Source organism: Triticum aestivum, chromosome 7D (assembly GCF_018294505.1).
Source record: "Triticum aestivum cultivar Chinese Spring chromosome 7D, IWGSC CS RefSeq v2.1, whole genome shotgun sequence".
Lineage (NCBI taxonomy): Eukaryota > Viridiplantae > Streptophyta > Magnoliopsida > Poales > Poaceae > Triticum > Triticum aestivum.
The window spans coordinates 613,124,897-613,139,852 of NC_057814.1; the positions used below are offsets into that span (position 1 = coordinate 613,124,897).

Genomic DNA, 14,956 nt, shown 5'->3' on the forward strand with positions numbered 1-14,956 from the left:
AACTGGTTTATTTATTTTGATGCCCACTTGCATGTGGACATTCGGCTTGCAACATTTTTTTTGTTGATTCCAGTTCAAGTCAATGGTCAACTTTGCAACTGGGTTTTCTTGTTTCATGCCACTTGCTAGTCGAGGGTCGATTAGAAACTGTGGGATCATATTTTGTTTGTTTGTTGCCACTTGCAAGTAAAGTGTCATTATTTGCATTTTTTGTGTTTTGTGATCTTACGGAGTCCACCATTTTTCTTTTTGACTTGCAACTATGATTCTTTGTGTTCATGCCTCTTTTTTTGCAAGTCCAACCTTTTTTGATTCGATAGTTTATATTTCACAAACACTTTTTTCCGTATCTTTTTGAAGCTAAAATTTTGCAACCGAGCGCCAACTAACTTGAGAACCCCTAGTTGTTACTCCTTAGTGAACACACAACTATATTTTTTTCCTTTTTTTGTCTCTTTTTTTGTTGATTTTTGTTGTAGGCGCACTAGTGTTTTTTAGTGACCCTTTTTTTAATCTCAATTTTTTACAAGGACAGACCCCCAAAATGCTTTCTGTATGTGTTTTTAGACTAAACACAGTGTTCTGTAGTCAACTGCCATTTTTAAACTTTTTTAGGGGGGTTTTCTGCAAGATCTCCACAGCAACAATGGTTCTCCGATGTATATCCACACAGACACATTTACTTTTGCATTTATTTTGTCTCCCATTTGCACTGTTTGAATCGGTGGCGCAGAGGAGGAGGAGGAGACGGGGACGACAAGCTCGAAGCCTTTGGCGAACGAGATGGCCGTGGACGAGCCTCCCGCTCCGCACCTCTGCTCGACGCACGGGGCATCCGATTTGGAGACGGCGAGGCAAATACATTTTAAAACATTTTTAATACATAATGAATGTTGTTTAATGATATTATACATTTTCAAATGCATCTTTATATTTTTAATACATGATAGGATTTTTTAATATGTGAGAACACTTTTTGTGAAATATCATAACAAATGTAAAAAATATATATATATTTCATTTTTTTCTACAAGGAGCATGAAAAATAGAAAAACTTAAACAGGAAAAATAAAAAAACTTCAACATTTTCTATAAGAAGCACAAAAACCAAACAGAAAACCGGTAGAGAACTGCACATTAGAAAAGTTATACAAAGGACAAACTTAGGCCGGACGTTGCTTGTGGCAACGCTGCTGCTGGCAAAAAAACAATCCCAGCCAAGCACAAATCGTACTAACAGAGAAAGAAAACCAAGGTAGAAGCAACTGGATCGTGCGATGCAATTTCGCGTGCGTGTATAACAGACATCCAAAACGCAACAACCAAAAACTGACGGGCCAAACCGGAAAACAAAAACTAAAACCAGCCCAAACTAAAAACCGGCCCAGTGGACGAAAGAAGTCAAAGGGGGGACTCAACCGGGCTGCAACAACAGGGGATGACGTCATGTGAATGAGACCATACTTATGTCTCAGCTAGATGAGTTCTAGGCGCTCCCATTTTTATATGCCAATGACTGGATATGCCCTTTTTGCCTTCCAACCGCAGATGATGAAAGCCTAGCTGCATACAACATTTATTTCTTTAAATCTGCATCAAGTTGGTTAATTTGTGTGATCCTTGATATAATAATATCTGCCTTGTCTGTGGACTCCAATCTTAGCACACGCTCTGTTTTCTTACATAATACAGTCACTTTTAAGCTTCTAGACTAGATGCTGTATGCTGACAACTCAACTGGGTTTCTAGTCTACATCACAATCATATATAAGTATCTCTGTCCTTGTCACCATGATTCTTAGTTGAGGAATATCCAGTATGCCCAAGCTGCACTTTACATTTTTTTTAGTGCATCTACTTGTATTCGTTGAGGGTGCATACAACATTGATTCTTCATAATCTGCATCAATTTGGTTAAGTTGTGTTCCCTGGTATAATGCAATATGCCTTGCCTAATGACTCCAATTTTCTTACACTCTTTCGTTTCATATTATCATACATACAATCACTGTCACCATTCTAGATGCAGTATGCTGAAAACTCAGCTAGGTTCTCGAGACAACGAAAACTGAGTTAAAGACAATGACATCTCATTCACCGCCTGTTTGTTCCTGTCGCCAGATTAGCAAGAGAGTGTTCGACGTGGCCAGGAGCGACTTCGTTGGCCCGTCGAAGCTGGGTGGATCCACACAGGTGAATGGCATGAAAACTGCCGAGCTCCTCGACGCACACAACATGACCAACATACCGTTTGAGCTGTACAAGACCCAGACAACTGTTGCAGTTTCCAGGGAGGAGTTCCTGGATGTCGTGTGTGATGCACTCACCCTGTACAAGTATGTCGGGCCCAATCAGAGGGCCGGCTTGCTTCTTGCCTGCAGGTAATTGTGTGGCATCATTTCTCCAATCTTATCTGTTCTTGAGTTCATATAATCATAGCTATGCAACTACATTCTGTAATCGATCTTGAAGAATCTGAATGGTTTTAAAGTGAAAGTGCTATGGCAAACAAAACAAATGTATTGCCTACCATAATAGCCATCTGTGAAGTATTTTGATATAGGAATTTGTTTCGTCAATGACCTTTCCTTTTGTGCGCTCCCCGTGCTTTACATCAGGATAAAGGAGAGGAAAGAATCAGTAACAGTACTGTTGTGTGGCACAAGTGGATGCGGCAAGTCCGCTCTATCATCTTTGTTGGTAAGTGCTTATCTGTAGTTAGGGAAACCCTTCAATGGTGGATACAAGTTGATGAACCCCTTCTAATCACATTAGCATACAGTTATATTCTATATATGCATACCAAAACCGAATTGCTTGCTAGAAGTGAATTACATTGATACTTCTGTAGTTCCTTACTCCTTCCTTTTTTTTTTACCCAGGGTAACAGGTTGGGTATCACCACCATAGTTTCTACTGACTCTATACGGCACATGATGAGGAGTTTCGTTGAAGAAAAAGAAAACCCTCTGCTCTACGCATCAACCTACCACGCAGGAGATTATCTAGACCCTGTTCCGGTTGCGCAAGCAAAGGCAAGACACAAGGCAAAGAAACTCTCTGTTATTTCTCATTCAGATGCTGACGGAGGCAAAGATGGCGGTACTTCAGATCAGAAGTGTAACGGTACATCCGAAGTTCCCAGTAAAAAGCAGATGGCCATAGAAGGGTACAAAGCGTAGAGTGAGATGATCATTGGCAGCCTCGACAGATTTATTACGACCTGGGAGGAGCGGAAAGAATCTTTGATTGTAGAAGGGGTTCATTTAAGCCTGAATTTTGTGGTACGTATGGTCAAAAAAGAATCATGCCGTTTGTTTTTCTCTCACACACAAAAACAAAAGAGCCATGCTTTTTTTTTTTTTGCGGGGAAACAAAAGAGCCATGCTGTTTGCTTGTATTGTTTACGTTTCCTTAGTAATTACATATTTACATTACTGTCTTTTGTCAAGAGTCTGCTGTTTGTGAAATTATTTCTTATTTCTGTTGTCTAATAATAATAGATGGGGCTGATGAAGAAACATCCCTCAGTGATACCATTTATGGTATACATCATGAACAAGGAGAAGCACATGGAACGGTTTGCGGTCCGCGCAAAGTACATGACGCTTGACCCGGCGAAGAACAGATACGTTAAATACATCCAGAACATCAGAGCGATCCAGGAGTACCTGTGCAACCGGGCCGACAAGCATCAAGTGCCAAAAATCAACAAAACCGATGTAGACTGGAACATGGCGGCCATACACGCCAGGTTTTCATCTGCCTTCGCCGGCGTGAGGCCGGGGAGCAGTTTTATGACTCGCATACAAACACTGCAGTTATGGTGGATGAGGAGTATAGGAGCCAGTGCGCCGCAAACTCGTTGAGTTCCAAGGGCATGTTTCAGTTGATTCAGAGGCAAGGGTCCTCTAGAAATCTGATGGCTCTGCTTAACACTGATGGTTCAGTTGCTAAGGCATGGCCCATGCATGCCGGCGACAGCAGTGGAAACATGAATGATGGCACAGGCAGTGAGAAATCTGTTGGAAATCCTATGTATGGCCCTTTGCAAATAGGGAAGGCAGAGCCTGTCAATCTTCAGTTTGGCCCGTTTGGGATTGGTGCGTGGCCAAGTGATACCGGATGCGCCAGTCATGCTGGGAGTGTCGATGACTCCAAGGCTGATGGCACAGATACAGGGAGCGGGTATTTATCCTCGTGTTGCAGCTCACCGAAGATGTCAGATGACAATTCCAATGAGGTTTGCCTCTTCTAATCCTTTCTGTGACTACTATATTTCACAGATGCATGTTAATGTTTGTCATGGCTCGAAAGTCACGACAGTTATGTGTATATATAGATATGAAAGCTTTATATTTGATATGAAAAACTTTATATTGCTCATATACGACATGTATCTGTGGCCTAGTATGTAGTTGAAGTAAAATGCTAATGATGTGCTTGGGCTTACACGGCTTTATCTCATACAGATACAGCCTGTGGACGAGTATTCAGTGCTTGTGATTATGATATTTCACAGATGCATCTTAATGTTTGTCGCAATTCACAAGTCATGACAGTCATGTGTATATATAAATATGAAAGCTTCAGATTTCTCACATACGTCATTCATATGTAGCCTAGTGTGTAGTTAAAGTAAAATGATGATGCTGTGCTTGGGCTGACACGGCTTCATTTCATACAGCTTGTGGATGAGTATTCAGTGTCTGACAGTGAAGAAGAAGAGTGTGATGGTGATGCTGATGCAGAGACTAATGAGGATCTAACTGACGAAGAAAAGGACATCCAAGAGGTAGTGTAAAAAGAGCATCTATTATCCTTCATCATATCCTCCTTTTCCCTACACAGTGATGTCATGCCAAAAATTCTGACATGCTGAAAATAATATGACTTGCTTCTTGGAAATTCTTACAAATGCTGCTGCTACAATAATAAAAATTTAAAATGAGATGTATCCACCCGTAAAGAAATATAAGAGCGTTTAGATCACTACAGTAGTGATCTAAGCACTCTTATAATTTTTTACAGAGGGAGTAGTTTGCAGCTGTCTTTCCATGTGCCTCAGCGCTATTTGTGCAAAAAAGTAGTGTGCAGATCAGTAGTGTGCCTGTGGAGTGTGTCCTGTCCAGTAGGTGCTGGATCTCAGCATCCTCACCTGAGTTACAGAGTTAGCTAGATAGCTGTGTCGTCGTCGTTGTTGTTGTTGTTGTAAGATGATTTTAGTTTCTGAAGTATATCAGGGGGGGTTCTGTTTGTTTGTTACGTAGTTAACTTGTGTGTACTGTACTGAACGTCTGAATATGGATGGATGGATATATGCAGCAGTAGTAGCAATGAGTATGAATAATCCCTGAGTATATGCTGATTGTATGAAGAAGGCTGACCACAGCCTGGACCTGTTGCAGGAGCTGGGAAACGAAGGCGACGTGGAGATGCCGTGCGCCTATCATCTGGCGATGAACAGCAGGAACCATGGCGGCGATGCCAAGGCAAGGAGACAGGTGTAAACATGTAGTGTGCATGTGGAGTTAAGTTGAAGTTTCATCCAGTAGGTGTTTCTAGATCCCATCTTGATTTGGACCTGTTGTTGTTGTTGTTGTTGTTGTGGTTGTTGTTGTTTGTTGTAAGATGATAGCATCCCATCCTAGTCCTATGTTATTAGTTTCTGAAGTAGTGAGGTGTTTGTTGTTGTTGTTGTTGTTGTTGTTGTTGTAAGATGATAGCTAGCATCCCATCATATCCTCCTACTGTCTGTCTGTCCGTCCGCCCGTCTGGTTGCTCCCCACTGTCGCACGCACACACGCTATCTCTGCTTCCATTACGGCGGCTGCTACGGATCACCCCCCGAGAAATGGTCCTGGGCCGTGAGATCCGTCGCGTCGCACGCCATCCCTTCGATTCGGTCAACGTCATCGCGTGGGTCGTCCCCTTCTCTCAACACGCCGCAACGGGAGCAAACCCAAGCACCTCCTCGCGCGGGTCGCCGTGGGCCCCCCGGCTCGTAGCAGGAGCCACACCTCCTCGCCGGCAACACAACGATGCTCCACCACCGGCCGTTGGCGATGCTTCGCTGCAATGCACACGCCGGCGCGGCGGTGCTCCATCTCAGCACCCAACGGACGCCGGTGATGCTTCACTGCACTAACTGCCGACGCCGGCGCGGCCAGGGCCGGTCCTGAGATTTTGGGGGCCCGGGGCGAGACTAGAATTCACGGCCCTTAATATAGATTTCATAACAATAAAAATGAATATACATGTATATAAAATATTATTAATAACACTTAAATGCATGCCAAAAAAATGCATATCAAATAATTTATACGTATTACCTTAAAAAAAATTCTAACATTTCACGATGCAAAGTCAATTATGATGGGGTCAATGTCAATATCATACACTACTATCTTCTCGACGAGTGTTACCAAATTATTTAACCTCTATGATTCGTTGTTTATCTCAGATAGTTCTTCAGTCATTTCAACTTTGAAAACCCTGGCGCGGTAAATAAAATGCGATAAGGAATGGAGATGTTAGGATAAAAATCAACTCATTGACATGCTCGAAGATCTCCATAGCAGATGGTTACACCATCTCACAAAGTGAATATTATAATCTTTAATTAAAAAATGAGATCATATACCTCTACATCTTATGAACCATCACGAGAAAAAGTTTCTGCAGATTTTGTGCAATAGTCTTGAGGTTCAATTCATTTAATAACTTCAGGGTGCCCAAGCCCAATAATAATCCGAACATATCTTTAAACAGCATGCGTTTTTTAAATCTACCTTTCAAAGAAGTGAGCGTCATATCAACCAAAGCAAAATAAATACTCCAAGGGTGCCTTCTTAGCTTCTAGGATTTCTTCTTGACAAGCACTTTTGCCATGCCCCCGTAAAAAAAACACTTTTGCCATTGTTATGACCGGCATATTAGGGGCTTAGCCCAGTGGGCTGTGGCCCAAGTTATCTTATCGTTATTATGGGCTTAGCCCAATTATCTTATCGTTATTAGGGTCGTTTGCTTAGGAGTTAAGTAAACCTCTTTATATAAGGAGAGGAGATGTATCAATCTAATCAAGTAAGAAGCAATTAGTATTTGCTCAGCTTCCCTTAGGGAGCCGGGAGACCTAACCCTAGCCGCCTCTTCTCGACCATGCAAGGACGGCGCCCAGCCGCCGGCCGCCGCGCCCTCGACCTCGTCTTCCTCCATCTTTTCCCTACAATCTCCGCCCTAGAACCGGCAGAACCCTAGCTTCTAACACTTTGGTATCAGGTAGCTCAGTTTCGATCATGTCTTTGCCGCCACCCATCCCGTCGCTTCCGCTGCCGATCGTCACCACCGCGCCGCTGGCCTTCTTCATCGCGCCGCTGCCCTCCCCGTCCGCGCCGCTGGTCGCATCCTCCGGCGCCGCCACCACCCAGATGACGGCGCCCTCCTCCGCACCATCGGCCGTCGTCTACTCCCCGGCGGAGATCACCGGGGTCCTCAACGATCTCGTCACCGCCGTCCAGGGGATACGGCTATACCTAGCCGGCCCCTACGGGCCGCCGCCAGCCGCCGTGACCGGGCCAGCCGCCGTGACCGGGCCAGCCGCCCTGCCGTGGTATTCGGCACCCGCGGCGTCGACCGGGCCTCTACACCACCACTGGCCGCTTCAGCCGCCGCGCCCCAATGGCCGCAGTGGCCGGCGCGGCCCTCGCCGCATCAACCACGCCACCCGGGTCCTCGCCGCCACCGACCTGGCAGCCGCCGCACCCCGGGGTCACCGCGACGCTGGTCGGGCCACTGCAGCTACAGCCAGCCCCCGCCACCGCCCCGATCTGGCCACGATGGCCGCCCGCGACCATCGCCGCGCCCGCCGCCTCCGCCGTTTCCAGGCAGCAGCAGCTGCCGCTGCCGGCGCCTCCGCCGCCCAGCACCGAGCTGACTACAACCGCGCCGGCGGGCGTGCAGATTCAGCAAGTGCGGTTCCCGCCCTCGCCGTCACAGCTTCCGGCCTGGTTGGCCGGGACGTCACCGCCGCTAGTCTACACCATGGCCGCGGACCAGCCAGCGCCCTCCCTGCCGTACGACGGGCCCTCCGGCTCCGCGGGTTTTCACGCTGGCTTCGACGGGCCACTGCTTTCCTGCGGACCACCTGTGCACACCGGACTAACGCCATCCTCTTCGCTGCTCCGTACCACCGAGCCGTACACTCACGACTGTCATGCTCAGACACCGCCGCGCTTCGCCAAGCTCGCCTTCGCCACCTACGACGGCGCCGAGGAACCCCGCAACTGGCTCAACCAGTGTGAGCAGTTCTTCCGGGGGCAACGGACGCTCGTGTCGGACCACACCTGGCTCGCCTCTTATCACCTTCGCGGCGCCGCACAGACGTGGTACTACGCCCTCGAGCAGGACGAGGGGGGCATGCCCCCATGGAAGCGTTTTTTCGCGAGTTCTGCCTCCTTCGATTCGGACTGCCGATACGTGGGAGCCGGCTGGCGGAGTTGGGCCACCTTCCCTTCACCTCTACGGTGCAGGACTACACCGACCACTTTCAGGCCCTGGCATGCCACGCGTCCGACGTGACGGCTCACCAGCGGGCCGAACTCTTCATCGGCGGTCTGCCAGATCATATCCGCGTGGACGTCGAGCTGCAGGGACCCCAGGACGTCCAGACGGCCATATACTACGCCCGCGCGTTCGAGCGCCGCGCGGTGGTCATCCAGTAGGCATCACCGTCCCGGGCCGCTGGGCCGCCACCCTGGCCGGATGTTCCCGTGCAGGGTCGGCCTGCTCAGGCTTCCGCGGCACCCCTTGCCGTGACCGCGGCGCGCCCGTTCGGCCGGCTCACCTCGGGCGAGCTACTCGAGCGTCGCCGCCAAGGGTTGTGCTTCAACTGCGACGAGACCTACATGCACGGCCACGTCTGCCCCCGACTCTTCTACCTGGAGGCTGCAGACTACATTGAGGAGGACGCCGTCGCCGCCGGGCTCGGCGACCTGGCCGCCCTAGTTATCGCGGAGGTGTTTGACACTGGTTGATCACCTCGAGGAGTTGAGCAAGCGCTTCCCCGCCTTACAGCTCGAGGACGAGTTGTTTGTGCAGGCGGGGAGAAGTGTTATGACCGGCATATTAAGGGCTTAGCCCAGTGGGCTGTGGCCCAAGTTATCTTATCGTTATTATGGGCTTAGCCCAATTATCTTATCGTTATTAGGGTCGTTTGCTTAGGAGTTAAGTAAACCTCTCTATATAAGGAGAGGAGATGTATCAATCTAATCAAGCAAGAAGCAATCAGTATTTGCTCGGCTTCCCTTAGGGAGCCGGGAGACCTAACCCTAGCCGCCTCTTGCGCCGCTGCCGCCTCTTCTCCACCACGCAAGGACGGCGCCCAGCCGCCGGCCGCCGCGCCCTCGACCTCGTCTTCCTCCATCTTTTCCCTACAATCTCCGCCCTAGAACCGGCAGAACCCTAGCTCCTAACAGCCATGAATATTTCCGTGTTGTAATTGTGCCAAGTCATCCACACCTTTCTTCTTTTTCCTTTTATTTCTACCAGATGTATACTTTCTTCTAGACAACATGATCAGACACAATGCTGAAAAATAAAGGAAAAGTTTACATCAATTGACAATTGTTGAAAAGTGCCGATGTGTCGGCTGCTCATCTAGTAGCCTAGGAACAACAATATGAATACAAGATAAGTATTACCTTAGAGGGTCGGATCGTTGATGGACGGAGAGCAAAGCGAGGTTGCGCCGGCCACCGGGGAAATGAAATCGGCGGATGCACCTGACTGAATTAGGAAGGAAAAATCGATTTTCAGGAGAAAAAGGAAAAAGGGGCGCCAAGCGCACAGTCGTGATTCGCCAAGAAACAAAGCGTCGGCGGCCGGTGGGAAATTGGGAATCGCTGCATGAATGCGTGCGTGATGGAATAGGAAGGAATCAATTGGTTCTTTTTTTTTACATGCACATATTAACCTAGGAACCAATCGGGAAAGGAAGGAATCAATCAATTCCTTTTTTAGGTCGTGCACGTACTAAATGGAACGAATCGAAAGGGATCAATCTGTTCCTTTTTTCTACGTCTATCTACGTACTAAATGGAATGAATCGATCGCTGGCTCATCCTCCCTGACTCGCTGCTGCTGCCTACGTGTGTGTACACCGGGGAGGGGCCCCTCGATTTTGGGGGCCTGGGGCGGCCGCCCCCCTGCCCCTCCCCAGGGCCGGCCCTGAGCCTACCTCAGCGATGCCTGCGTTCGCGCCACGGACAAGCTCAAGGCCGAGCTCGGCAAAGACAGAAGAACCTTCGGGTCTTTGTTGATGACCATGTTGACGACCACGAGGAGGTCATTGACGACTTCTCTGGGACTCCTACTTTCCTTTCGCCCTCGGCAAGGGCCGCTCTGTCATCGTCAAGAACCGCCAACGCCGCCTCTTCACCAACAATGCCAATGAAAGTTGGAACCCCTACTAGGGGAGTGAATAGCAAAAACCATCGACAAAGAATGCTTGGTTTGCAGGAAACACATGTTTACATTTTTGTGCCAAAATTCAAATTCTGCACCTTTTTTTCTAGAAAAAATTGGTTGGTGGCTTAGACCATTTTGAGCGTGACTATGACAGTTGGGACCTGCAAATGGTGACGTAGCATAACTATTCACGCGCAGGCTCCGTTATAAGGTGACAGACTGAAACGTTTTCGTCAAAACCGAACGAATCGTTATAGGGTCAAACCCCTACTCACCCCCCCCTTCTTCTCACTCGAGCCCTCTCCTCTCGTGAACTCTCTTTCTGTTCTTCGCACAGTCGTTGCCCGACCGCCGGCCGATGCCATGCCGCGTCATATTGTCTTTGAATGAGTTGAAAAGAAAAAAAAACCCAACGAGGGTTCCATCTAGCATGTTTCCTCCTCCCACGACGACATCCTCAAGGTTAGTTTGCTACGGCTATGGTTTTCTGATTCCGGGGATTTTCACTTAGGAGCTCGATCTCAACTGTTCCTTCCTATCTTTGCATGTTGTTTGCTCGCATAGATCCCTACTACCATGCATGATGTGGATTTCACCGGCAGGGACCCATATCCGAGTGTCTTGTGTGACCAAGGCAAGCCCTCGGAGAGATGCATTGCATTTGAAGGGATTCTCACATTTGCTGAGAAGATGTGCTAATTCAAGCTCATTTAGATTTGTTAAGTGTGCTTAGAAATTTCGTAAGTGTGGTCTTAGTTTAATTAGTTGGTATTTGTACTGTACTGTTCATTTGTTGCATGTTTGCAATCATGTGGTTATTAATTAATTGAGATTTATACTTTGCTAATTGTTTACATGCTTAGTGTTTGACTTTTAGTGTTTTGTTGTTTAGATAGTTCATTAGTTTAATAAGGTGTCTGACTGCGAAGTGGTCGTTGTTAATTGTTTGTTTACATGCTTAGTGTTTGACTTTTAGTGTTTTGTTGTTTAGATAGTTCATTAGTTTAATAAGGTGTCTGACTGCGAAGTGGTCGTTGTTAATTGTTCATTGCTCATTGAGATTGTATTGTGTTAATTCTTTAGTGTTGATTGTATATTGATCATTGCTTTTTGCTGAATTTCAATGCTCATTGTTTGGCAGTGCTTAATTAACCATGTTTCAAATAATTGCCCTGGTCAATAATTATCATTTAGTTTGTCAATGAATATGGAAACTGTCAGATGGTGCTCAAGTAGTCATATTTTTATACCAAGTTTCAAAACAACTGCCCTTGTCATTTTTTTATAACTTATCTGTTCTCCTCTAGTTTACTATAACATATCTAAGTCATTTAGCTTATTGCCATGTTTTTTTCATAATTTTGCAGGAAGGAATAATTATGGAGTAATTTAGTGGATTGGTTTAGAGTGGCCAGACTCAATGGAGAAGGCATTGGCCCCTTTAAGAGAGCAAGACATATAGAATAAGGGACGATCTGGGAGTTCATTTCAAGTTCACAATCTGAATCGAGAGAAAAGCAAACTAGAGGAGAACTATCAGAAGTTAGTTGTCGATGTCAACTGCCTCTTGGATGCCCAGGAACAGATGGCCATGGAGTTCAACTACCAGCAGTATAAGAGGTCCAATGAATAGGAGAAGATGGCTTGCTGGACAATTCAGTGGGCAACTTGAAGAGAGAGCTGGCAAAGAAAGAGGAGGAGACACCAAGCTGCGAGAAAAGGCTGGCATATGGAAGCATCATCAATGTGCACAAGCTAATGTGATTAGGAATCTGAAGTTCAACCATTTGAAAGAGAAGGAAAGGCTTACATAAGAGAGGGGAAGTTGGCGTTTAAGTGGGTTGCTCTGCCGACGGTTGGTCATTCGATGGTCCAAAGACCTTGATGTAATATTTATTATGTTTAAGATACTTTCTACTTCCTACGAATTTGTATTGGGAAACATTCGTATACGGCCGACTGGCCCAACTTTGCGCTAGGCTCTCGTGTCGCTCAATCCGAACTAATCGTGCATCTCACAACTACTACCTTATCTCCTCAGCCGATTTGTGTCATCTCTCTCACCCGCATCTCTATCTTCCCTGCGCTGACGACCGCCCACCTCCTTCTCCCCCGCGTCGACGGCTGCCCACCTCCAGCTCCTCGTGTCGATGGCCCCATCTCTGCTCTCCAGCGTCACACCCACGGAGCCGCCACCGCGCGCCGGATTTGCTGCGACCAGCCCCGCGCTTGCCACGTACTCCCCGGCCTTGTCACGAGCACAACAAACACCGACGAGGCTTTTCCTTTAGCTGGAACTGACCAGTTTATTTGTTGTGGCTGGCGACGGCGAGGCAATTTTGCTGGAATTGGCTTCTTTTTTGCTGGGACTGACGAAATTTTTCGCTTCAACCCGCGAAAAATATTGGGCTGGCCGGCCGGCGCCTAGCATCAGCCATTTTTATAATAGATCTTGGCATTTTGAAAAATCAAAAGCGAAGGCTTAGGAAAAAAAAAGACTGACGTCAATTCATACTTCTGGCCCCCCTCATGCACGACTTAACAGCAACTTAAGGTGACAGGCCCATGGCCTGACCCGGCCAGAAGTATGTTATGACTGCTTTTTGCCTCGACAGAACCTGGACCAGCAAGCTGGTGTATATGCTTTGCGTCATCGGCGATACGTGTGTCAGTACCAGGTTATTTAGACCGCGAAGTACGCTCCAATGCGAGCGGTGTGGTACTAATTTTTGTTTAGGCACGGTGCGGTACTAAAAAGCACACGGCGAACCGAGCGGTTTGCTCGTCCCCGGCCCAGCGGCAGCTAAACGCTCGCTGGGCCACCTCCTCTTCCGCCCTCAACTCCTCCATCGCGTCGCCAGACCAAACCACTCAGAGCAAATCCTACGCGCCGCAAACCTGAACCTCCTCCGTCGTCGCCGCCGTCGTGCCATGCATCAAGTCATCTCTGCCTCTGCATCGTCTTCTATCTGGACTATAAACATACACGAAGAAAAGTATTGCATGCTTGATGCTTCGTCTCGCCGACGACTGAGCACCGTGCATGTCACCTGCCGACCTCATGCATCGATCCCTGATCACTTTCAAAGCTACTATTGTAAGGAGTATTATACACATGCAAATTAATTACACTACCCTGTTGTGACAAGATGCAATCAATCGTCTAAATAAGGTGACAAGATGCAGTTAACGATCGGAATCCTGACGCATCTGGTTGCCTACAAACTGAGCTAGCCAACTCTGCATTTGCCATTGCATCCATGCCCGCCGGTTCTCCTGCTCACCTGCTCCGGCGCCAACAACGACGACTACACGTGCTTAGCTAAGCTTCAATCGAAGCAAATCACCACACGAATGACAGTCACTGGCACGCAACACGTACACGCATGTCCAGTCCAGTCCAGGTCACTACGGCTTTCCATCAACACACGATATCAAGAGGAGCTCCGGGAACGGCCATGGCCGTGGCGGTGGTGGAGAGGTGGGCTGGCCTCGGATCGGTGCTGCTGACCGTAATCTTCCTCTGGTGTACGTCCCTCGACCTTCTGCCTCCACATCTCCACCTAGGCCGCCAAGCTCGCCGCCTGATTCAACCCCTACCTCCGTATCACCATCTCCGAGTATGGCGCGTAGCGCTTTCAGCGTAGCGACTTCTTCCTCGCCGTCGAGGCCTACCTCAGTGACGCATGCGGCTGCCGCGCGCGCAAGCTCAAGGCCGAGCTCAGCAAGAAAGCAAGAACTTCCATGTCTCCATCGACGACCATGAGGAGGTCACCGACGAGTTCTCAGGGACTACCGTCTGGTGGTATGCCTCCAACAGGCCAACGTCATTAGCTTCTACCACGGCGAGGTTGTCTTCCATCGATGGCACCGCGACCTCATCGTCGACTCATACCTGCCCTTCGTCATTCGCAAGGGTCACGCAAAACCACCAACGCCGTCTCTTCACCAACAATGCCAACCTCTTTACCAACAATGTCAACGGCAGCTAGAGCCCCTACCATGGGAGTGAATTGCAAAAACCATCGGCAATGAAGGCTAGGTTTGCAGGAAACACGGGTTTACATATTCGTGCCAAAAACCAAATTATGCACCTACTTTTCTTTTGCAGAAAACACTGGTTGGTTGCTTACACCGTTTTGATCGTGATTATTACAGATTAGACCTGCAAATGGTGACGTGGCATAACTGTTCACACACAGGTTCCATTAGACGGCGAACCCCTCCGATTTGTTCGGTTTTGACCCTGCTGGAATTGGCTTCTTTTTTTTTGCTCAAACCGATGATTTTTTTTTTGCTTCAAGCCGGCAATGCCGGCGGGATTTTTTGCTTTAACCCGGCGATGGCGGGGCAATTTTTTTTCTGGAATTGGCTTTTTTGCTGCAACCGGCTACTATTTTTGTTACTACCTCGACCAGAACGCGTGACGAAGTCAAACCAGTGACCGTGGCGAGCTGCGTTAGGTCGCCGCGGCGAGCTAGAACCGTGGCAG

General features: G+C 48.0%; 1 pseudogene; it reads left to right on the forward strand.

Moving 5' to 3' along the window:
* Positions 1 to 2,125: 2,125 nt before the first annotated feature.
* Positions 2,126 to 5,675, forward strand: LOC123168569 (P-loop NTPase domain-containing protein LPA1-like; annotated as a pseudogene).
* The last annotated feature ends 9,281 nt before the right edge of the window (positions 5,676 to 14,956 follow it).